General features: G+C 39.6%; 1 long non-coding RNA gene across 1 annotated transcript; it reads right to left on the bottom strand.

The window, feature by feature from the left end:
* Window positions 1-1,321: 1,321 nt before the first annotated feature.
* Window positions 1,322-2,642, bottom strand: LOC138908816 (uncharacterized). The gene is made up of 3 exons (XR_011415230.1): window positions 2,581-2,642; window positions 2,227-2,277; window positions 1,322-1,517 (listed from the first exon to the last, which is right to left on the bottom strand). It is a non-coding gene; the product is annotated as an uncharacterized lncRNA (long non-coding RNA).
* Between the last annotated feature and the right edge of the window lie 22,722 nt (window positions 2,643-25,364).

Below are 25,364 nucleotides of genomic sequence, written 5' to 3' on the forward strand. Positions count from 1 at the left end.
CTGCCCTTTGCTGGCGCTTACGATCCTCTAGGGTCTGGGCATAAGCCTGAATACGGGAAATATCCATGCCCTCTACCAAGGAGGCTGTTGTGCACTCATTTATCAGATGTGGTCCCAACCCGTTCACGAACAGATGCACCCTATCACTCATCTCGGCCACCATATGGGGAGCATACCTTGCTAAAGAATCAAACTGTATACTATACTCTCATACACTCATATTACCCTGTCGAAGGTTCAAGAACTTATAAGCTCTAGCTCGTCGTATCTCAACTGGCAAGTAGTGGCGAAGAAAGGCCTCAGAAAATTCCTTCCATACGGCTGGAGGAGCGTTCGGACCCTTAGATCTCTCCCAACTATCATACCAGAAAATCACTAAATCCCGTAACTGATAAGAAGCCAACTCTACTGCCTCCGTATCACTAGCATGCATAACCCGCAATGTACGATGAATCTGATCAATAAATGTTTGTGGGTCCTCCTTGGGGTCTGATTCGGTAAATACTGGAGGGTCTAGATTAATAAAATCATGAACTCTCGCACTAACCGGTTTATCAGCAGCACCGGTATTCTGCCTCTGAGCCTGAGCAGCTACCAAGCTAGTCAACAATTGCACTGCACTGCGCATATCGTGGTCTGTAGTGCTAGACGGAGGAACTGGATGTACTGGGTGCCTCCTAATATCCTCTGGAGGAGACGGAGAGGTATGAGACGGCATCTCACTCTGAGCCTCACTTTGGCCTGCTCTGGCTGGAGGCACCTGAATGTTACCCTCTCCCACAGCTGTATCAAGCCGTTTACTAATTGCTTGCTTCCTAGTCGAAGGCATCGCTGAAAGAAAACAAGGTGAATATTAGATATGAACACTTACTACTCAACTCTACGCACGATCTAGATTCAGGAAGAAGGTAACAACCCTAGATGTCACGTAGCCTCCTGATTATAAATGTGGCGCGCTACACATCCATAATCAAAACTCTACTAGACACGGCTCATAGACATCCCCTAGGACAGACTTGCTCTGATACCAAGTTTGTCACGACCCAACTGGAGGGTCATGACTAGCACCCGGGCCATACTTGCCGAGCACCAACGTACATTTTATCTAACCTTCCTTATTATCTTTAAGGGCCGACAAGATCAATATAAATAGTAGACATGGATCATGAACATCCAACAATGAAAGATAATGTCATGAACATACATAACATGGGACGACAAGACTGTCAAGAAACTATATATAAGGTACGAGCTATCATGATGCCATGAAAGACTATACAACAAAAATCAGCCGAAAAGGCATTCTAAACCATACATAAGTCGACACCTGTCTATGAGCCTCTAAAGGAACATAAGTGCTACAACATTGCCGGAACAGGGCCCCGACATACCCATAATGTCTATAACAAAAATGCATACCAAGACCACGGCAAGTCCGGAGAAGGGATCTCGCCAATAACCGCTGAACTGGACAGCCTACTGTGGTGGGGGAGCTACGTCTACCTGTCTATCAGGACCTGCAGCACGACATGCAGCGTCCACAAATAAAAAGGACGTCAGTACGAATAAAGTACTGAGTATGTGAGGCAAGAAAGCATAAGTAAGAACAGTAATGTAAACAGGGATAGAGAATATACAACCTGTGACATCTGGGTACCTCTGAGGGCTACTGACATGAAATACATGATACATACATATATATATACATAAACTTTTAAAACATACGCCTTTGTGGGCATCACCATCATCATATCGTACCCAGCCATAATAGGCTCGGTAAAACGTACCCGGCCATCATAGGGCTCGGTAGAATCGTACCCGGCCACGTGGAGCTCGGTAAAACCCAACTGATCAGTGGTTGCACAATAGGTGCCGTACCCGGCCGACTATAGCGTGGCTCGGTAGAGTAAAATAGATACATATATATGATGCATGCTGGACTCATTGGAATCACATTTTGAACCTTTCGGAGTGACATAAGGTTGGTATCCTTCGTACACGTTATTAGGATTAACTCTTCATCAAGAATCTTATAAGAATCAGGAACTACCAACAACATTGATAATATAAGAATAAGAGAAGTAACATCAATATCAATCGTTTCATAAGAAGGGCAGCAATGTAAGTACTGCTAGCTTCTAAGAGTAGAGTATCTTTGGGAGCTCGTTCATTACATTATGTACAATCGGAGTCGTGCAAAAGAATGAAGGGGATAGCCTCACATACCTTGTATATACTTCCCAACCTCAAGCTATGCAAATATCACGACTCCTTAGTCTACAATAAGACAAATGACACTATCATTATCGTTTAAGCGTCGTAACTATTATGTATCGACCACAACCTATTTTACGATGAAACGGACAGCACCTCCCCTATTTATATGACTTCCCACAAGTCAATACAATCACCAAACAGCCCAAACAACATCATTAATAATCATATTGAGCCTCCAAAACAGTCCACCAACCAACAACATTACTACCAAGCCTTTCGATATATATTTCACAAGTTCTAGCTTCAACGACTTAGCTGCAACTTGGATAATCTTAAATATATATAGAGTAAGAGGTTCCTTACCTTTAAACAGAAAGAACAACTCCAATTTGACCTTAATTTTCCACGAAATATCCCTTCAATTCTGCCACAAAGAACAAGGAAGCGAAACTAGCAATTAATTCGGGTTTTTCGGCACTAGAATTACTTTAGAAGACTTGAAATCACCTAGGGTTGATATTAAAAACTTGAAGGTGTATTTACAGGACATAAAATACTTAAAACAACCTCCCACACGAGCTGGAACAACACAAAAATCAGCAACAACAAGAAGAACAAGAAACTTACTAGCGCCACGGGATTCCCGACATTTGATTTGTGTTGTTTGCCCTTTGTTTGGGTCTTGGATCATGAGAGAACCTTGAGAGACTGTTTTTAGGGTTATAAGGTCTGAATATACTGAAAAATAATGACTTAAAACGGGGTTGAGGTATCTTATATATGTCCATATGTCTTAAACCGCCTTTGTGGGCCCCATAGAGAGCAGCTTGGCGCACTCTCGCAAAAACGTGAATATCTCTCTATTCCGAGATCGTATCGACGAACGGTTTAATACGTTGGAAACTAGACTCATAGATATTCAATTTGATAGGTAGATCACCCCACAAGTCCAAGCACATTGGGAGAAAAATTCAGTAACATTTGACCTAAAGTTTAAGTAAAATTATAAACCTAAGTTGCGACAACTTTTATCGACTTTTGTTTCATAACTCGCTTGACTTCAAGACTTATGATGCAGATATTATATGATTCAAATACATTAAAACAAGACCTCTTGGGACAATTAATCACCTCTAGTGTTACCCGAAAATACGGGTTACAACATCCTTGATTCGTTTAACTTCAAATACTTGTTAACCACTCTTATACACCCTTGTATCGTTTAAGACCAATAGGATTAACTTCTTATCATCTCAAAGATAATCTCTTCTTGGATTTACATCGACTAACTTACGGCGTGATCTATGGTATGCGAATTTGGGTTGTAGCAATAAGAAGATTGAAGCAGTGCAAAATTGACCCAAACCATCCTCAGCTACAGAGATTCGGAGTTTTCTTGGTTTGGAGGGGTATTACCGTTGATTTGTAGAGGGTTTCTAATCTGTTGCAGCACCTATGACCAGGCTGACCCAGAAAGGTGCTCCGTTCAGGTGGACAGAGGAATGTGAGGAGAGCTTTCAAAAGTTCAAGATAGTTTTGACTACAGCCCCAGTATTGGTATTGCCTACAAGTTCGGGGTCTTATATTGTATATTGTGATGCATCCCAGATTGGTCTCAGCGCGGTGTTGATGTAGGACGGTAGGGTGATTGCCTATGCATCCAGATAGCTGAAGGTACATGAAAGGAACTATCATATCCACGACCTTGAGTTAGCAGCTATTGTTCATGCCTTGAAGATTTGGTGGCATTATTTGTATGGTGTTCCTTGTGAGATTTACACTGATCACCGGAGTTTGCAGCATCTGTTCAAGTAGAAGGATCTTAATTTGCTTCAGAGGAGGTGGTTGGAGCTACTTAAGGATTATGATATCACTATTTTGTACCACCCTAGGAAGGCCAATGTGGTGGTCGATGCTTTGAGTCGCCGGGCAGAGAGTTTGGGGAGCTTAGCATATCCACAAGCAGCAGAGAGGCCCATGGCGTTGGATGTTCATGCCTTAGCCAGCCAGTTTGTGAGATTAGATATTTTTGAGCCGAGTCGAGTATTGGCTTGTGTGGTCTCTCGGTCTTCTCTTTATGATCGTATCAGGTAGAGTCAGTATAATGAGCCTCATCTACATGTCCTTAAGGACACGGTCCAACACGTTGATGATAAGGAGGTCACTATTGGAGATGATGGTGCATTGAGGATTCATGGAAGGCTATGTATGCCCAATGTTGATGGTTTGCGTGAGTTGATTCTCCAGGGGGCTCACAGTTCGCGGTACTTTATTCATCTGGGTGCCGCAAAGATGTATCGGGACTTGAAACAACATTACTGGTGGAGGAGAATGAAGAAGAACATAGTAGAGTATGTGGCTCGATGTCTGAATTGCCAGCAGGTGAAATAAGAGCATTAGCGACCAGGTGGATTGCTTCAGAAGTTAGAGATTTCGGAGTGGAAATGGGAGCGGATCACTATGGATTTCATTGTTGGACTCCCATGGACTCAGCGGAGGTTTGATGTAGTTTGGGTGATTGTGGATAGGCTGACCAAGTTGGCTCATTTAATTCCTATAATGACTACCTATTCTTCCGAGCAGCTAGCTCGAATCTACATCCGTGAGATCGTTAGGCTTTATGTCGTACCGATATATATTATCTCTCATCGGGGTACACAGTTTACATCACGGTTCTGGAGAGCTGTACAACATGACTTGGGTACTCGGGTTGAGTTGAGCACAACATTTCACCCTCAGATGGACGGGCAATTTGAGCGTACTATTCAGATATTAGAGGATATGCTTCGTGCGTGTGTGATAGTTTTTGGGGGTGCTTGGAACCAGTTCTTGCCACTTGCGGAGTTTGCTTACAACAATAGTTATCAGTCCAGCATTCAGATAGCACTGTATGAGGCTCTGTATGGTAGGCGGTGTCGGTCCCCAGTGGGTTGCTTCAAGCCCGGTAAGGCTAGATTATTGGGTACGGACTTGGTTCAGGATGCCTTGGAAAAGGTTAAGGTGATTCAGGATAGACTTCGCACAACCCATTCCAGACAGAAGAGTTATGCGGATCGGAAGGTTCGTGATGTAGCATTCATGGTTGGAGAGCGAGTCTTGCTCTGGGTTTCGCCTATGAAGGGCGTTATGAGGTTTGGAAAGAAGGGCAAGATGAGCCCAAGGTTTATTGGTCCATTTGACGTGTTGTGGCGAGTTTGGGAAGTTGCTTATGAGCTTGCCTTGCCTCCCAGTCTAGCAGGAGTTCATCCGATATTCCATGTTTCTATGCTCTGGAAGTATCACGGCGATCCATCCCATGTGTTGGATTTCAGCTCAGTCCAATTGGACAAGGATCTATCTTATGTTGAGGATCCAGTGGCTATTTTAGGCAGGCAGGTAAAAAACCTAAGATCAAAGAACATTGCTTCTGTGGAGGTTTAATGGAGGGGACATCTGGTCGAGGAGGCGAGTTTGGAGACCGAGCATGTTATGCGCATCTGTTACCCTCACCTTTTCACCACTTCAGGTATGTCTTTATGCTCCTTCGAGGACGAAAGGTTGTTTTTAGAGGGGAAGGATGTAACGGCCAGGTCGGTCGTTTTGAGAGTTATAGCCCCGATCCCCTAGTTAACTGCTTCTTCCATAATTATTTCATCTATTGTGACTTGCCGGGAGGTTTCGTTTTGGTTTTTGGAGTGTTTTGGGACACTTAGTCCCTAAAATGGGAGCTTAAGTCTTAGGATTTTGACCGTAGTCGGAACTGTGTGAAGACAATTCTAGAATGGAGTGTCGTCGGTTCCGTTAGCTCCATTGGGTGATTTTGGGCTTAGGAGCGTGTCTGGATTGTGTTTTGGAGGTCCGTAGCTTATTTAGGCTTGAAATGGCGAAAGTCAATTTTTTGGAGATTTGGAGCGGTAGTGGAAATTTTGATATCGGGGTCGAAGTCCGATTCCGGAAGTTGGAGTAGGTCCGTAAGCTATCCCCCTGTACAATACATTTACGTTTGGGACTACGAGACGGTATCTCGGGAGATCCCCTGTTGTGTTTCTGTGTACTGAGCTGTTACCTTCTATGATTTCATTGTTGTTAGATTTCAACCTTTATTTTATTTCGGTATTACACTCTATCTTGTTTTATTATATATTTACCCGTAGGGCCCTGACCTGACCTCGTCACTACTCGACCGAGGTTAGGCCTGGAACTTGCTGGGTACCGATTGTGGTGTACTCATGCTACCATCTGCACATATTTTTTTCGTGTGCAGATCCAGATACTCCTTATCAGCCGCACTATTAGTGAGCCGAGACAGCTTTGGAGACTTCAAGGTATATCTGTCGCGTCCGCAGACCTCGGAGTCCCCTTCTACTCTTCCCCATATCCATTATCTTCTGTATTTTCTTTTGATAGACTCTGATGTATAAAGACACTACATTTTCCTCTTGTAGTTTGTGATTCACAATGTTCCGGGTTTTGGGATTGTTGTGTATTTTTAAATAGTTAGTAAAATTTATATTATTATTTTATTATTCCTTAAAATATTAGGCTTACCTAGTTGTAGAGACGAGGTTCCGTCACGATGTCACACAGAGAGAAAATTGGGTCGTGACAAACATCCTCCAGCCTCTGAGGACATCCCATCATATCATCTCGTCCACTGTGGGCAAAATCATCAACGTATACCGGCTTATCAGGTGGTGGTGCATATAAAACACCGTAAACGTTTCTCATATCCCATATACATATAATAAATGTGTATATAACACCATCTGGTCATGAGTCAATGTACATGTATAAATGAATGAAATGCATAAGAAATACGTTAATAAGATCAATATACTTTTAGGATAAACTTTATCAACTACGTATTTTTCTGAGACCCATGAACAAAAGATATAATAATAATTCACATGGGGAATCAAGAACGTAGGCATCTCTATTACTTCTATGAATAGAGTCATTTATGAAAGCTGTGCATTTGCTCATTTCGTTTGTATCGTACGGATCATGCCAAAAAGAAAGAAGGGATAGCCTTAACATACTTTAATTGCTCATACATGCTCGTAGAAGGCCGTAGATGAAGAATCAAACATGGATAAAGAATTATCCTCAAAATGAGAGCGTTGCTGCCAACTCTTCCTTATACCAAAGTAATTTATTCTCAAGATCAAAGTATGAATTTTCCCAGATAAAAGAATGAACTCCTAGCTAAAAGTGTTGCTTTCTTCCATTGGTATAAAAGAAAAGATCGAGAAAGACATAAAGTTGCTTAGCATCTATACATATACATATATACATATACATATACATATATATATATATATATATATATATATATATATATATATATATATATATTAATATATACTAACATGAAGCTATCTTTATAACTTCATCCAAAAAGATGTAACAGGTGTAAAAACTCTTTTGTGGCCACTTCCCCTTTAAGTATATACATATACAAAGATAGCACATTGAAATATACTGATTAAATAAAGAAAGAAACTTAATCTTCTTACTTCTTATCTAATAATTTAATAATATACTATGACATATATATCTATTATGGGAGCAAGTCCACGTGAACCTACCTAGAACGGTTAAAGAAAATACTAATCATTTTGTCTTCATCCTAACATAGAACTTTGGAAATATTTAATTACTAATAAATCATGACATTTTATGAAGTTAAAACATACACTAATATTTCATAGAGACGTGAAGATTATGACATTGGTAAAAAAAAAATTATATCCAATTCTAATATTTCCCATCTAACCTCAAAAGTCCATATTTTTATACTATAAATTCTCAAAATGGGTAAAGATAATTATTATTATGAGAAAATAATTTCTATATATATATATATATATATATATATATATATATATATATATATATATATATATAACCAATTAGTCACACAATAATTTCTAGGTCTTATTTCACTTAAATACTAATAGACTTTGTATACCTTACTATTATAGTTGTCACGCCCCAAAATGGAGAAGCGCGACCGGAGCTCAACGGAGTGAACCCGACCGAGCAAGCCTGTTAGATTTCATTCTACCCAAACTCATCTATGAATAGAGATAATATATATTATCATTAATTAGACGAAAATGTGTTCATGTCTACAATACCAAATCATTTTCAACTGTTTCATCATTTTTAAAGTCTCAAATGGACAAGTAATACATCCGCAACATAACATATTTTGTCTTTCCCCAGTACCAATACACAACCCACACTATGTCTACGGAGTCTCTATAGATAAAGAAGAGTACAATGATAATGCCGGCAACAAGGCCCCGGCTATACTTCAAACAGAATACACATAGTACAAAAGATTCATGACCCTGGAATGAAGTGGGGCTCACCAAGTCAGCCGGGAAGAAGGTGCACTGCTATCACTAACCAGTATCTCCTGCTGTGGAACCACCTGCATCCATTGAAAGATGCAGCGCCCCCGGCAAAAGAGACGTTAGTACTGTCGAATAGCATTAGTATGTATAACTAAACACCCTCTCAATAGAATGACAAATAATACAAATAAGATTATCATAATATCAATGAAAGCCTTAATTAACATCAAACCTCAATTTAGGATCAAGACAATATTCAAATTAATTTCCATATCTCACATTGGGAGATTATTCGTATCAATATACCATTGTCCACAATACCAGTATCATTATTGACCATACCAATACCACTATTCACAATACCATTATTCATAAGACCAGTACCACCGCACCCTTAGCACGGAGTACGATCACGACCCGATCGGCTAGGCTACCTTAGTAGAGACATCAACCACAATTTCTCTCAATATCAATACCACCGTCTTTAACACGGAGTCCTATCACGACCCGATCGGCTAGGCTATCAATTAGGGACATCGACCACAATCACAATTTCAATTACAATTTCCAGCACAATCACCACCATGTGTGCGGCATGGTGTCCAATCACGACCCGACCGGCTAGGGTGTCTTATTTGAGACATCAACCTTTTTATATAAATCATCGCATTTCATAATACTTTCACATCTTTTCATTTCATTGGCACTAGTGGCCATAATTATAAGATCATTCTAGGCACGTTGGCCATATTCAGTATTTCATGCTCACCTTATCAATCTCAAATATCATTATCATCATCAACAACAATTACAATTCAAATCAAGGTGTGTAGTACACATGTAAGCAATTTAGAGTCTAAGGCGCATAGAGATATTTCACACAACTTGGCATAATAGCCTTCATTTAAATTTGACTTAAAGTCGAAACATTATTAATGCACAACCCATATTTTAACATATCCTCAATTGGTAACACAATATGAATAAAGAATTTGGGATGCTTGTTGAACATATTTCTTTCAACCCAATCTTACTTGGATTAGCCAGTTTCATAATGAATCACTTGGGACTTACATAATTTACATGAATATCGTGGGATTCAATTCTAAGAGAAGAGTATAGCCAACATACCTCACTTGAGCTTCCTTACACTCTAAAACGTTCCGGAATTCTTAGCAACTTCAATCTATTTTAGAAATATAACAAATTGAATAAAAATTAGGAAGATAATCATGGTTCTAACTCACTTGAGCATTTTATCAAACACTAGGTATGCATAAGGTTTCAATGTCCTTTTTATGAAGGATTTCATCATCCCACAACCCAATATTTTCCATTTTTAGCTCAACAATCTTCCTACACCCTTTGATAACACATTCATGTAAAATAAACAACTTTCATTCCGACAAATTTATCTTGCTAGTTACCCATTTTCAGAAAATTTCGAAATTAGGGTTTAGGGTGTAGAATTTTACCTCTAGGATGAAGACCTAGTAAGCTTCCCTTCTTAATCTTCCAAAACTTGAGCAAGAATTGAAGAAAAGTTATTGAAGAACACCTTCTCACTCTAGGGAACTCTCTCTCACTCTAAAATATCAGATTATGTCTCAAAAATGGCCCAAAGAGTGTATTTAACGAAATAGGGTCGGGTTTTAAAAACCCAAAAATGGAGCTCCGGAACAAGGTATGTGATCGCATAACCGATATGCGGACCGCATATCGGTCGCATATTTGGTTACAAAATAGCCAAAAGAACTGCCTGTGTATGCGGTCACTATGCGGTCCGCATAACCGTTATGCGGTCGCATAATGCACCGAATAATAGTTATGCGGTCGCATAGTCGACCGCATAATTGCTTCCAATTAGTCCAATTAACTACCTCACTCTGCGGCCATTATGCGGTCCGTAGAGTGGTTCTACGGTCGCATAATGGACTGCAGAAATGCACTTTTCTGCCAAAAATTTTCCTTTACTTTCTGGTGCATTGTTCAACCCAAAACATTATTTTCTACAATCCTCAAACACGTAAGCCTAGTCCGGCACCATGAAACATTATTTTCTTTGCAAACTTTACTAGGCTTTACACTTAAGTACTTCAAAAGTTTCCGGGGTGTTATAATGGTCATGTGGTATAGCACCAGTTCATAAATATAGGGTATTATAGCTTGTGCCGTTTTTTTTTCTTCATCCCAAAATGTCAAACTTCGACGAAACTCATTTTCTTCAATTCGTTTACCCTCTAACCTTCACGACTTTACTAATCACTTATTATAAATAGCATAATGCTTATAATCTCAAAATAATCCCATTCCCGAACTTACGTTGATTAACTTATGACGAAACTTTAACATACAAAAATACGGGATGTAACATCATTCCCCCCTTTGGAACATTCGTCCTCGAATGTGGACTGATGCACTTATCATTATCATAACCTATAGTTCTTGCGAATGCTTTAGTACTCTTCTTCACATCTAGGCAATTGTTCTATGAATAAATCCAAGGGCCAGGGCATTCCCCTATTTAGGCCTCTTTCTCACACCACGACGTGTGGTCGGAATCCTTTCAATCTCGTAACTATTGCTACCATCTACATGCGGCATGCTATTCTTCTCTCCTTTTTCCTCTAGTTTTTAGCCAATATATGGGCCTTACTTTGTGAACATATATAGAGCTTGACAGGATGTCCCTCTGGGCATCTATAAGTATACTGAAATTCTTTTCTAGGTACTTTGTCGAACTTAGAATATTGTTATATCTTATTTCATAGCATCCCAATGTAAGTCACCTTACGTGGGCATTTTAATCATGTGCCGTCCGTGAAATCCCCCTTTTTATTATATATATATATTTTTTTCAAACCATTACTCAATTGAAGGCCCAAATGTCATCCTTTATCTATCACAATTACCCCCTTATTCTACTACCAGGGTAACATTCCATCTTTTCTAAATGCTATTAGTCTTAGACTTCTTTGAGTTCATTCAGTCGATACTGAACTTTCTATAACTTAGAGAAACCATCAGCTCTCTTGTTTTCGTGGGCTTAATCTCGAGGGATTATCCATTCTCGTCACCTTTTCCATACTTTAGCTTGCGACCCACACATATTTATTTATACTACTCGCAACTTTCCTTCAACTTGCTTATATCATAGATTTCCTTGTGTTATTTTGGAGCATCAAGCCTGACATCACATCATCTCTAACTCTTCTTTACTCTCTTGACTATATCTCTTGGTGCCAAGATATCATAGGTTGGAAGATATACCACTTACGATGCCGCTATCATTCATGGATACTGAATCCCAGTGCTTCTAACCTTCTATCTGTAGTATGGATTATTCGCAACCTTCTGCATTAGAGTATCTCGTACGTTGTTCACCTTTACCTTACTTACCTTAAAATCTTGCATCACATATTCTATCTCTTTCTTGACCTTGCTTTAACATAGGTATAATTCTCATCCACAACTTGAAGCTCTATTATAATACTTGCACCTCTGGTTCTTACACAATCCGATGGGAGCTTCATACTGACTTCTTATAAGGCTATTACTCTTCTAACTGGCTTTATCGTAGAGCCATTATAGAATATGGTTGTAGTAGTATCTATCTTGTACCTCTGATATTAAGAGTGATTCGGGTATGTTCTCAATCACGATTCCTGAAATTCTACGGGTCCAATAATCAGACTCTTGATCTACTTAGTTGGTGTAACTCTTTAATTTCCTCTTGCCTCTGATCAACCTTTATGTAGGCTTAAGCTATCTTCCGATATACAGCTCATGGTATGAGTTATTACTTTAGCCCTTCTTGGACGCTATGGAATATCCATACAACTCATATGATCTTGAATATCATTTCTGATTTTACTTCCCGTTCATTAGCCACGGTAGGTGCCATTTTCTTATGGAGTGCATACAATGTTGTTGAAAGACTGTTGTTATAAGACCATTTCCTCCTTAGGTCACTGAGCTTAGGTTGAAGCCTTCTTCCTTACTTCCTCAGTTAGTCTTTCATTGTAGTATTTAGGGAGGATCCTCTAACTCTTGTAAAGTTGTAAGATTATTACATTGTATACTCGACGGACCTTTTGATGTCCTTCCTTGCCTATAATTATTCGTAGTTACTTACCTCCATGCCCTTGTGCTTGTAGGGTTTCTTTTGAACTGATATTTTGATTGTCTTCCCAGTGGCACTCTCTTTTATTCCCGTAATGCTCATACGGTATCATTAAGTACCCCAACTTCTATCTGAGTATTTCTCAAGTATTACAATGACATTACTGAGAGGCTGAATTCACTATATTGGGTTTTACTATGTTTATCTTACACGATCTGCTGACTCGTCTGTAACCTCCTGTCTAGCCATAACTAGGCTCCTCCTGAATCAACTACCAACTACTCGTCGGCCCATTCTCATATCAATGTTCTGCGTAATTTTTCTTGGGTTATTTCTTTTGTCTTAACTTACCTTTCGCACTGGCTCCTTATTTATCAATAACATCTCGGGCAGGAACCCTTACTTCCTTTCCTTGACGTGGTGTTTGCATAATGTTCTGGAATCATAGCATATCTGTAGTATTTGAATAAGTGCAATCTCAACCTTTTCTCATTTTTGTCGAATTCTTCCTTTATCATTCCATAGTTACTAGAATCACTTAGTTCTGACTTAATGCCACATCACTCCATATTCTCCCCGTTAGGGGAGTACTCAGATTTAGAGCTATGATGATCTACCTATAGATGTTTTACCTCTCCATCTTTGGCGTCTTTTCACATCATCAATGACCCTTACTCGCCTTGCGGTAATCCTTCTGGACCAAGGATAAAACAATTCCATACTCACCAGGTTGTCACCTAGTATAACTGGCACATATAGTCCCTAAAGCTTAACTTTGCTCAAATTGCTTGCTTTAGGGAAGCGTCTTCCTAAATGACCTTTAAAGGGTATTCTTCTGTCGTCCATTCTAGTATCGCCGGAACGCAATCTATGAAATTCCCATGATGACAACTATTATCAAATCACTCAATTCCTAATTCATATTTAGTTTACCTTGTTCACTAGCCCATACTAATTTCTATTACTCTGAGGCCTAACTTTTCCTTCTGGTAGTCACGTTGGAGTTACGAACTTTTTTCTCGAAATGAGGATATGACTTTATGGCCTATACTCTTTTGTTGTCTATAGGCCTGTCATCTCTCATCTTTACCTTCCCTTGACTATAGACTCTATAATAAAGTCATTTGTTTTATCCACCGTTGTCACCTATGTATCACATCTTACTCATAATGCTTCATTAACTCTCTTCTTATTTCCCTGCTAACATTTCTGTCTGTCACTTTATTCTGAAAACTTCAACAAGACATTCTTTTTCTTTTAGCTCCCATTGCTCCGTTCACTGGCTCTTCGGGTTGCCTAACATTCTCTCTCTACTAGGGACGGGAGCCACACTAAGGTAATATTTATCCCTTCAAGGCTTCCGGTGCTTATCTTTGTAGTACTCATATCTAGTTGTACTATTTTATAGTGCACCATCTGGGTGTCTCACAAGGAGATCTATTAGTACATTTGCAATATCCTTCGGACATGTCAACCAACGCAAACAAGCCATCCAACATGTTGGGTCACTCTAACCCCAGCCGGATCCTGATATCTCGTCCTTCTCTTAAACTATATCTGTTACCTCCTATAGGGCATAACTCAGATGGGTGTGGCCGATTGTACATACATATGCTATTGTTGAAAGTAATTCAAAAGACTTATATCTCTCTTCCTGAAGGGTAAATAATGATAATCTTCACTAGCTGGGTACCTCATACCCTTCTTCACTTTCCTTATTTTACTTATTGAAACTTGTATCTACCTTCTGAATCTCTCATTGCTTTTCACCATATGGTTGGATAGATATTCTTGCCTTAAGGTTCCTTATCAAGAAGCTTACAAGTCTTAGTACACACATGATCTGCTAAAGACCTTACATTTACTCATCATAAGTATCATGAAAAACAATTGAGTTTCTCTGACTCAACTCTTCCATAGCTGCATTTAATCTCTTACCAACTGTCTTTCTAGATGTAGACATCATTGTATTATGAATAAGATAGAGTTTGGAAAATTGAGTTCTTACAACTGAGCTATACCACACGATCTAGAGTAATAAGAAATAGTGACAGTCCTAAATGCCCTGTATCCTTCCGCTTATAAGTATGGTGCACAACACACCCATAAACAAGACTCTACTAGACACGGCTTGTAGACTCCCTAGGACAGAACTGCTCTGATACCACTTTTGTCACGACCCAAACTGATGAGCCGCGACGGGTACCCGGTACCTTACTTAACCGAGTACCAACGTAATGTATATTTCGTATTATACTATCATAGGTAAATGAGCCAGAAAGGTTGTCATGATATAACTAGAATAAAGCATGAGGGAATACTAGACATAGGATGACCCAACCTGATATAGAAACTCATACCTGTGACATACGGGCCTATAAGGCCAATGTGATCCATTATATACTTATCATATAGGCCGACAAGGCCATACAAGTATCCGTATACATGACATCTGTCTACAAGCCTCTAAGAGTACATATTTATCATAAAGGTCGGGATAGGGCCCCGCCATACCAAACAATACACATCTAAATCATACTGACCAAACAAGCAACTCCGGAGCAAATGGAGTGCACCAACATCTTTCGTTGAGCTGATAGCCTACTTGGAGGACTCTCGACCTGTCTATCGGGACCTGCGGGCATGAAACGCAATGTCCCCAGAAAAAGGGACGTCAGTACAAATAATGTACCGAGTATATAAGGAATGAAAATCAGTAAATAATAGACATGAGAGAAACATGGAGTAAAAGACTCAACATGTATGTCTGAATAGCTATGTGAATCATTTAATATTATAATGTCATGCATATGTGTATAAATGTCATACCATGCATAGGTATATGCATTCATAACATTATCCAGCCTCTGAGGCATCCCATCATATCATCTCAGCCACTGTGGGCAAAATCATCAACGTATACCAGTTGATCAGCTAGTGGTGCGTATATAACGCTGTAACCTTTTCCCATATCCCATATACATAAAATATACGCGTATATAATGCCATCTGGTCATGGGTCAATGTACATGTATAAATGAATGAAATATATAAGAAATACGTTAATAAGATCAATATACATTTCGGATAAACTTTATCAACTACGTATTTTTGTGAGACCCATGAACAGAAGATATAATAATAATTCACATGGGGAATCAAGAACGTAGGCATCTCTAATACTTCTATGAATAGAGTCATTTATGAAATTTGTGCATTTGCTTGTTTCGTTTGTATCGTACGGATCATGCCAAAAAGAAAGAAGGGATAGCCTTAACATACATAATTGCTCATACGAGCTCGTAGAAGGTCCCAGATAAAAGAATGAACTCCTAGCTAAAAGTGTTGCTTTCTTCCGTTGGTATAAAAGAAATGATCGAGAAAGACATAAAGTTGCTTAGCATATATATATATATATATATATATATATATATATATATACTAACTAACATGAAGCTATCTTTATAACTTCATCCAAAAAGATATAACAGGTGTAAAAACTCTTTTGTGGTTGCTCCCCTTTTAAGTATATACATATACAAAGATAGCACATTGAAATAGACTGATTAAATAAAGAAAGAAACTTAATCTTCTTATCTAATAATTTAATAATATACTATGATATATATATATCTATTATGCGAGCAAGTTCACGTAAACCCACCTAGAACAGTTAAAGAAAATACTAATCATTTTGTCTTCATCCTAACATAGAACTTTGGAAATATTTAATTACTAATAAACCATGGCATTTTATGAAGTTAAAACATACACTAATATTTCATCGAGACGTGAAGATTATGACATTGGTAAAAAAAATATTATATCCAATTCTAATATTTCCCATCTAACATCAAAAGTCTAGATTTTTATACTATAAATTCTAAAAATTGGTAAAGATAATTATTATTATGAGAAAATAATTTTTATCTTTATAACAAAGAAAATCTCATTTATAAACTTTCTTGTATCAAGTGTATAATTTAAAGCATATCTGAAAATAGTAATAATAGTAACTATCCAAGATTATACTTGATATATATACATATTTCCGTCAAAAAGTAAAGGTAATAGTTGTAGTTAGTGGACAATGGGGTCCACCCGCTTTTGCTACCACTTTGAAAATCATGACTTATCCGATAAATGTCACCCATTAATACCTATTAGTCACATCTTTCTTTAGTTGCCATGGTCCCACGTGAATAACACAATTTATTTACACTTATCCACTTATACTAATTTCATATTCTCAAACTTTATACCAATTAGTCACACAATAATTTCTAGGTCTTCTTTCACTTAAATACTAATAGACTTCGTATACCTTACTAGTATGGTCATGTGGTATAGCACCAGTCCATAAATACAGAGTATTATAGCTTGTGCCATTATTTTTTTTATCCCAAAATATCAAACTTCAACGAAACTCATTTTCTTCGATTCGTTTACCCTCTAACCTTCACGACTTTACTAATCACTTATTATAAATAGCATAATTCTCATAATCTCAAAATAATCTCATTCCTGAACTTACGTCGATTAACTTATGATGAAACTTTAACATACGAAAATACCGGATGTAACAGAACCCACTCGAAACTCCTTCAGGGTGAGCAAGGGAGCGATCCGCCAACTGTAAAATCACTGTGGTTGGGCGCGGCTCACCAAACCCCAATTGTCTGAACACAGAGAGCGACATCAAATTGATGCTCACCCCAAGATCAAACAAAGCTCGCTCGACTGCGTGCTTACCAAACGAGATTTTAATAGTGAAACTACCTGGATCCTTCAATTTCTGAGGTACCTTGCTTTGCATTCTTAAGGTACATTCTTCAGTAAGCGCCACAGACTCAAACTCTACCAACCTCCTCTTATTTTCCACTATGTCCTTGATGTATTTGGCATATTTGGGCACTTCTTGCAAGATGTCTATCAACGGAATATTGTTTTGCATCTGCTTCAAAATATCAAGAAATGTTTTATAAGCAGCATTATTCTTCACTTTCTGCAATCTTTGAGGGAATGGGGGTGGTGGCCTCGCAACTAATGGTAGGGGTTGTTTCACCACCGCCTCTTCAGCTAGCTTCTCTGACACTTTTTCCTTTTCTGATTCTGCTTCTATGGTGGCCGATTTCTCGTTAAAGGTCACTTGTTTTCTCTTTTTTGATGGGACTTCTTCTAACTGTCTCATATTCTTCAATGACACATCATTGATAGATGCCTTAGGATTAGCCTCAGTGTCTCTTGGAATAGCTCCAACTGGTCGAGTATTTTGGGCACTAGCAAGTTGTCCCATTTATCGCTCCAAATTTTTCATCGCTAATGCTTGGGCCTGCTGGTCAGCCATCAATTTCTTTAGCATCTCGTTAATGTGACTCGTCTGGTTTGTAGATTATTCAGCCTATAGTGGTCTATATTTTTGTTGAGGAGCTTGGGGCCTGTAGTGATTCCGAGCATCTTGGTGTCTACCCCATGAGAATTTTGGGTAGTTCCTCCAGGTAGGATTGTAAGTGTTCCCATACTGGTTTGTCTAGCCCCTATTTGCATTACCCACAAAACAAACAGACTCTAGATTAGTTGGGCATAAGTCGCTCGTGTGACCCTCTCCACATACTTCACAAAATATCTGCACTTGTTGCACTGGCTGAGCTTGTTACTTGTTAATAATCATGGTCATCTTATTGACTTTATTGGACAATATGGAAACCTGCGATGATAATGCAGAAAAAATGTCTATCTCGAGGACCCCTAAGAATTTTTGAACTGTTTTTTTTACCTATCTCTCCTTGCAAATCAGAATTGCTTTTGGAGAATTTGTTCAATAATGCATATATCTCATCGAAGTTTTTTTCCAACACTTGACCTCCCGCTGCAACGTCAACCATAATATTTATCTCTGGATGGAGCCCTTCAATGAAGGTGTGAGCTAACACTTCATTTGTCTGGTTGTGATGATGACAGTCTTTGAGCATCCCCTTGAACCTTTCCCAAGATGAATATAAAGACTCCCCCTATTTCTGTTTAAAGGCGACTATCTCACTTCTGATCTTTGCAGTTTTGCAAGAAGGAAAGAACCATGTCAAAAATTTCCTCGACAGATCATTCCATGATATAATATAATTAGTTGGTTCTGCCTTTAACCACCGCTTTGCTTCGCCCAACAGAGAAAACAGGAACAATGTGAGCCTCACATAGTTTGGAGTGACTCTGTTAGTGATATAAGTATCACTAATAGTCTGGAGTGAATCTGTTGTGGATCCTCGTGTGGAAGACCCATAAACTGCCCATTCACATGTAGTTGCTGGATCATGCTCTATTTCAGCTCAAAGTGCCCAGTGATTCTTTCACGACCCAATTTTTCCTCCGTTGGTTATGGTGATGGCACCTAGTCTTAGGGACTATGTAAGCCTAACATTTACTGAATAACAACAATAATTAAATAACATCTAACAGTTTTTGAAATAGAAATCTCTATAAAATTTACAATTCCCAAAACTGGTAGTGCAAGTCATAAGCTCTACAGAGTTCTACTATATTTTTCTAAATACAACTGTTTGAAACAAAGTAAACAATGTGAATACAGATCAAAAGGTGACTCTGAAGCCTGCGAACACAGCGACAAGTTTACCTTGAGTCTCCACAGTAGCAATCCGCACAGCTAGCTAATGCTAAACGGACTTCTAAATACCCGAATCTGCACAAAAATGTGTAGAAGTGTAGTATGAGTACACAACGACGGTTCCCAACAAGTATCAAGACTAACCTCAATGGAGTAGTAACGAGATACACTCAAGACACATACTGGACTAAATAACCTGAACAAGTATAAGTATAGGAACAACAGAGTATGATATCTACATAAGGACTATGCGAAATGGCAAATAATACGGTAATTTCAGTAAGAAAGGAAAACAACAACTATCAGCGGAATACCATAATAATGACACAGCATTTGTACGGAAACACGGTCTAAATCCGGTGATCACAAATAAATGAAAGGCAAATAACAACTCAATAAACGACCACTTTCACAACGGGTTTTAACCAATAACCTCCACTAGATACCGAACATCATACTATTCACAACTCACGGGTCCCAATACCTGAACCCTAACACCTGGCATCATGTGCCCTCATTACACTTCATAACCGCATGAACAACTCACGTGCCAAATATAGCCATTCTCACATAGAAGGCAAGTAAACAAGGGTGTGCATCTATACTCAGCAATATTAAGAAAACCTCTTAACCGATAAGAGTGCTCAACTACGTGTATGCTTGTGCAAGTGTCCTAACATGATTCATGCCAGCTAGTAAGTATTAGGAAAAGAAATGGACAGCACGTAGAATGTTTGCTCACAACTTTCCACTAGATAAAGCTCACATAGGTAAGTGTACCACTACACAAACATCAACAACAAGAATGCCCCCAGGCCATCACAAGTCATCACAAATCAATCCCTGACATAGTCCACCTTGTCTCGCCTCATGTGCAATAATATAGTAAGTACCCGCCTTGTCTCGCCACACGTGCATAACAATGTTCCCACCTTGTCTCACCACATGCGCAACCCACATATATATATATCCATCCTTGTCACACCGTATGTGCAAATATCAATAGTAACAATAGCACAACATAAACCTCGTGCAACCCCATAACAACAACCGCACGTCAGAAACCTCGTGCATCACAATAAAAACAACCGCACGGTAGAAACCTCATACATCACCACAACAAGTACAACAGCAACAATGACAATAATACAAGGGTATGACAAATAAGTCAACTCAGAAATTCCAGAACTCAAAGAAACGTATGAACTAATTTACAAGGAGTAGCCACAATAGATAATGCTAGTCATAATAAGAACATCTCAACAAGAAAGGAAATACTATTTAACAACAGTCCACAATATATAGTTCGACAACGAGGGAGCTAACACAAGTCGAATAATTCGAAATAAGGACAAGTCAACTAAATTATAGGATATATAACTTCTTTTAAGGTTGGGCAATTAGGAAAGAGATACAACAAATTCAATAAGGATAAGTAGCAAAAAGATAATCATAGCCTCAATTAAGGGTGAACAATTACAGAAGAGATAATTATAACTTAAAACAAAGATAAGCGGTTAGGAAAGGATAATATGGCAATAGAAGAGATAACAATTTCAGTTAAGGCACGGATGAATCAAATAAGCAACAAGAGTGGATCATGAAGCAATTAATTATATTTAAAGCAGGTAGAGGTGAAACTAGTAATTAAGAGATGTATTCATAACATAATAATTGCATAATTAGTGAATACAAGGACCTAAGAACCCTAAAAGGCCAATTTTCCAAAAATAAGTCCGAGCATGTGCTCGTCACCTCACGTACACGGACTATAATTAGCATATAAGACACAAATCCTAAGGGATAGTTCCCCCATACAAGGTTAGACAAGATACTTACCTCAAAGAAGATAAACCGATACTCAAAAATGAACTTCTCGGGTGAAATAACCTCCGGACGACTCAAATCTAGACAGAATAACCTCAAAGCATCAATAAAACTCATAAGAAACTATTCCGAATCATAAAGACTCAATCTTTATCAAAAACTAAAAATCAACCCAAAAGTCGACCCCCGGGCACGCACCTCGGAATCTGACAAATCTCAAAACTCCCGAATACCCATTTTGATACGAGTTCACCCATACTAAAATTATCAAATTCCGATACCAATTCGTCCCTCAAATAATGATTTTTCATTTTGAAAATTTTCTTCAAAAACCTCCATTTTCCTCAACTCAAAATACAAATTAAATGATAAAAATAAAGATAAAATTATGGAATATAATACATTCTAAGTGAACAACACTTACCCAATCGATTTTCTTGAAAAACCCAAAAAGAATCGCTCAAAACCGAGTTCTAAAAGTCAAGATATGATAAAAATGGTCTAACCCTCGATTTGGAAGATATATTGTGTTGCCCAGGTGTTAAAGCATCGCGAACGCGGAAGATTACTCGCGTTCGCGAAAAAGGAAAAATGAAGGCTGCCCAGATATGCTTCGCGAATGTTAAAGATGGCTTGTGAATGCGGAGAGGAAAATTTGATGGTCCAATGACTGGGCTACGCAAAAGCGTGAAGCGGTACGCGAACGCGAAGGATGGAGTGGCATACCTTCGTGAACGCGGGAAGAGAGACGCGAATGAGAAGAGGAAAAAGGCAGACCTTCGCGAATTCGAGAGCATGAATGCAAACGCGAAGAGGAAATATGAGGCGGGTCAGCAGAACACTACGCGAACGCGAAAGGAACTTCGTGATCGTGAAGAAGAACATCAGATGACAGAAAACATTACTTCAAAATAGGACGAAATAACTCGTAGCCCATCCGAAACACACCCGAGGCCCCCGGGACCCCGTCTAAACACACATACAAGTTCTATAACCTAACACGGACTCGCTCGGGGTGTCAAATCACATCAAACAACGCTGAAATTACAAATCGCGCCATGAATCGAACTTATGAACTTCCAAATCTTTCAACTTCAAAAATGCATACCGAAACCTATCAAACCAACCCATAATGACGTCAAATTTTGTAGACAAGTCCCAAATGACATAACGGAGATGTTCCAACTCTCGGAATCGTATTCTGGTCCCGATATCACAAAAGTCAACTATTGGTCAACCCTCTCCACTTTCTGAACTTCAACTTTTCCAACTTTCGCCGAAATGCTTCAAATCATCCTACGTACCTTCAAATCCAAATTTGGACGCACGTATGAGTCCAAAATCACCATACGAAGTTGTTAAAATCATCCAAAACCCATTCCAGAGCCGTTTAGTGAAAAATCAAATTTCGGTCAACTCTTACCGCTTAAGCTTCCAAAACTTGCATTCTTCTTCCGACTTGACTTCGAATCATCCGGTAACTGAATTCAACCACCACGCAAGTCAATACACATAATACGAAGCTGCTTAGGACCTTATGCCGCTGAACAGGACTTAAATTTTCAAAACGACCGGCCGGGTCGTTACATCCTCCCCCTCTTAAATAAACGTTCGTCCTCGAACGTGCTAAGAATCGCCTCGAAATCTTCAAATCACTGAATGCACATATCCAACATACACCTGTAGGTGACCCCACGTCACCCCAATCCACATAAACCGGACGAAACCATCTCAACTGTAATTTATCCTTTCTACCAACATCGATAAGCCTTAGAGTCAAAATTCTCACCTTCCGTTCATCTCCAAAAGACCCGATTCTAAATCCACACCCGGTATCAGTCTCAACCATCTGCAATAACGCATGCCTACACCCACAAGGTACGACCACTCAACATGACACGCTACACATAGGCCCATAATAACATTTTTGATCGCAATAGCTGCCCGTAAGCAAAACCAGCACCGACAATTAGCCTCATATCCGTTAGAACCATGTTTCAAACTTCCACAATGCTGATAAGGATGCAAGAAACATGAGGACCTCATAACTATATGCCCGGATCAATAACTCATAACTAACGCCTCCGAGCACACACCCCGCAAGCTAAAACTCAGGAAGCATAGAACGAAAATGACTGAACATGTAAGGAGAAACACATAAGTGAATACCAAACAAGCCCGACATGCACAACTCTCTATCAGTACCATCCTACAAATCATTTTAAAAGGAAAAATTAAAGTATATGAATAAATCACAAGGATCTCATCCTGATATAACTCCCACCGCAGCACGCGGCCCGGCTCAAACATATCAAATCACATGGAATCGCGAGGGTCTCGCCCTCACTCTAAATTTCAAGTTGAATACACATCATACCAATTGAAATATTCCACTAACTCAATTCTGCGTATAAAATCACAACACTTACTGAACTCTTACCCCGGTAGAGTATCAAATCATAAATCGTAACCAAACTACTCAGGAATCACATCAAACCTACCATAATGGATAACAGGAATTCACTTCTAGTCTCGCAACTCTCAATAATGGATAAATACAAACGATAGACACGGGCTACCACTCATAGAATCTCCCAACAGGGGCAGACACATAAACAGAATACTAAGTCATGAACTAACCCATAGGTGGGACAACAATAGGAGAACTCGCCCTGATAAGCAGAACCGAATCAAAATACAAATGGTGCCCCTCTATAACAAATCAAAATCATACACGTATGACATCATCTGGCACAACGATCTCCCACCTACTATATGAACACATCAACGGGTCAGGCCTCCCCCTCCTGGGCGCCCTCTACTCGCCTGAATACCCCGCTGTGACACATTTGTCTGGAGTCTGGGACAATCTCTCACTATGTGGCTGGTATCTCCACACTCAAAGTAACTTCTCCGCTGATGTGGCTGTGAAAATTGTGCAGTACGGGTAACTTAGAGAACCATGAGTACCTGAAATACCAGGCGATGCCGGAAGTGCAAACTTAACTGACTAACCCACAAAACCTCTACTATGCCGTACCCTGCCTCCAAAATAAGGACCAGTAGATCTCTCTGGCCTACGAGGGCTCCTCGTCTCCCAGTCTTCTATCTCCTTACCTCACCTGACCTCTCTCTCATGGCCCTGCCTATCCTCTCTCTCCTGATCCCACATGCCCTCCACTCAGCGAGCGATCTCTACCACCTGCTGAAACAAAATATCTGACTCTAACTCCCGAGCCACACTGAACTGAATATCATTCCTGAGCCCCTCAATGAATCTACGAACATGCTCTCTAACTGTAGCGACCAAAGCAGATGCATGTCTGGCCAAATCACTTAACCTAACGGCATACTTTGATACTGACATAGTGCCCTGGCGCAGCTGCTCAAACTCTGCACGCCATGCATCTTGAAAGGACTGAGGTACAAACTCTCTCAAGAACATCTCTGAAAACTGAACCCATGTAAGTGAAGCTGACTCGGCCAGGCTACCCAACTCATATGCCCGCCACCACTGATAAGCCGCTCCCCTGAGCTAGAACGTAGTAAAAGCAACCCCTCTTGTCTCCACAATACCCATAGTACGGAGAATGCGGTGACACTCCTCCAAAAAAAACCTGGGAATCATCTGTCTCCAATCTACTTTAGTAGGAGGGTGGTACTTCTTGTACCTCTCAAGTCTAAGCTGTTCTTCCTCAGATGCTGCTGCCCTAACCAAGGGCTGAACTGGAACCACATGTTGTGTCGCCATGACACCTGAAACCTGACCAACATGAACTCGCTGCTCTAGAGTGTGGGTTCCTCCCCCGGTCTCTGAAGTAGCTGGTGCAACCGGAATCAACCCTGCCTGAGCCAATGTACCAAACATGCTCAGGAACTGTGCTAAGGTCTCCTGAAGTCCGAGGGTAACAGCAGGCGCCTCTGGTATTTGTCCCCCAACCGGAGCTATTGGAGGCTCCTCAACTGCTGCTTGGGTAGATGCTCTAGCTGCGGCACGTGCTCCTCTTCGGCCTCTACCTCTGCCCCTAGAAACACCTACTCTAGGGGCAGCTTCATCAGTAACTGCAGCTCGTGTTCTCACTATCTATGAGAGAATGGAATGAAAAAAACTTCAAACTTCGAGATCAATAAACTCGCACGATAGGAATGAAGGGAGTGAAACTGTCTTAATAGTTCTGTATCCTCTCAAAGATAAGTACAGATGTCTCCGTACCGATTCACAAGACTCTACTAAACA

The sequence above is a fragment of the Nicotiana tomentosiformis genome, chromosome 3 (assembly GCF_000390325.3).
Source record: "Nicotiana tomentosiformis chromosome 3, ASM39032v3, whole genome shotgun sequence".
Taxonomy (NCBI): Eukaryota; Viridiplantae; Streptophyta; class Magnoliopsida; order Solanales; family Solanaceae; genus Nicotiana; species Nicotiana tomentosiformis.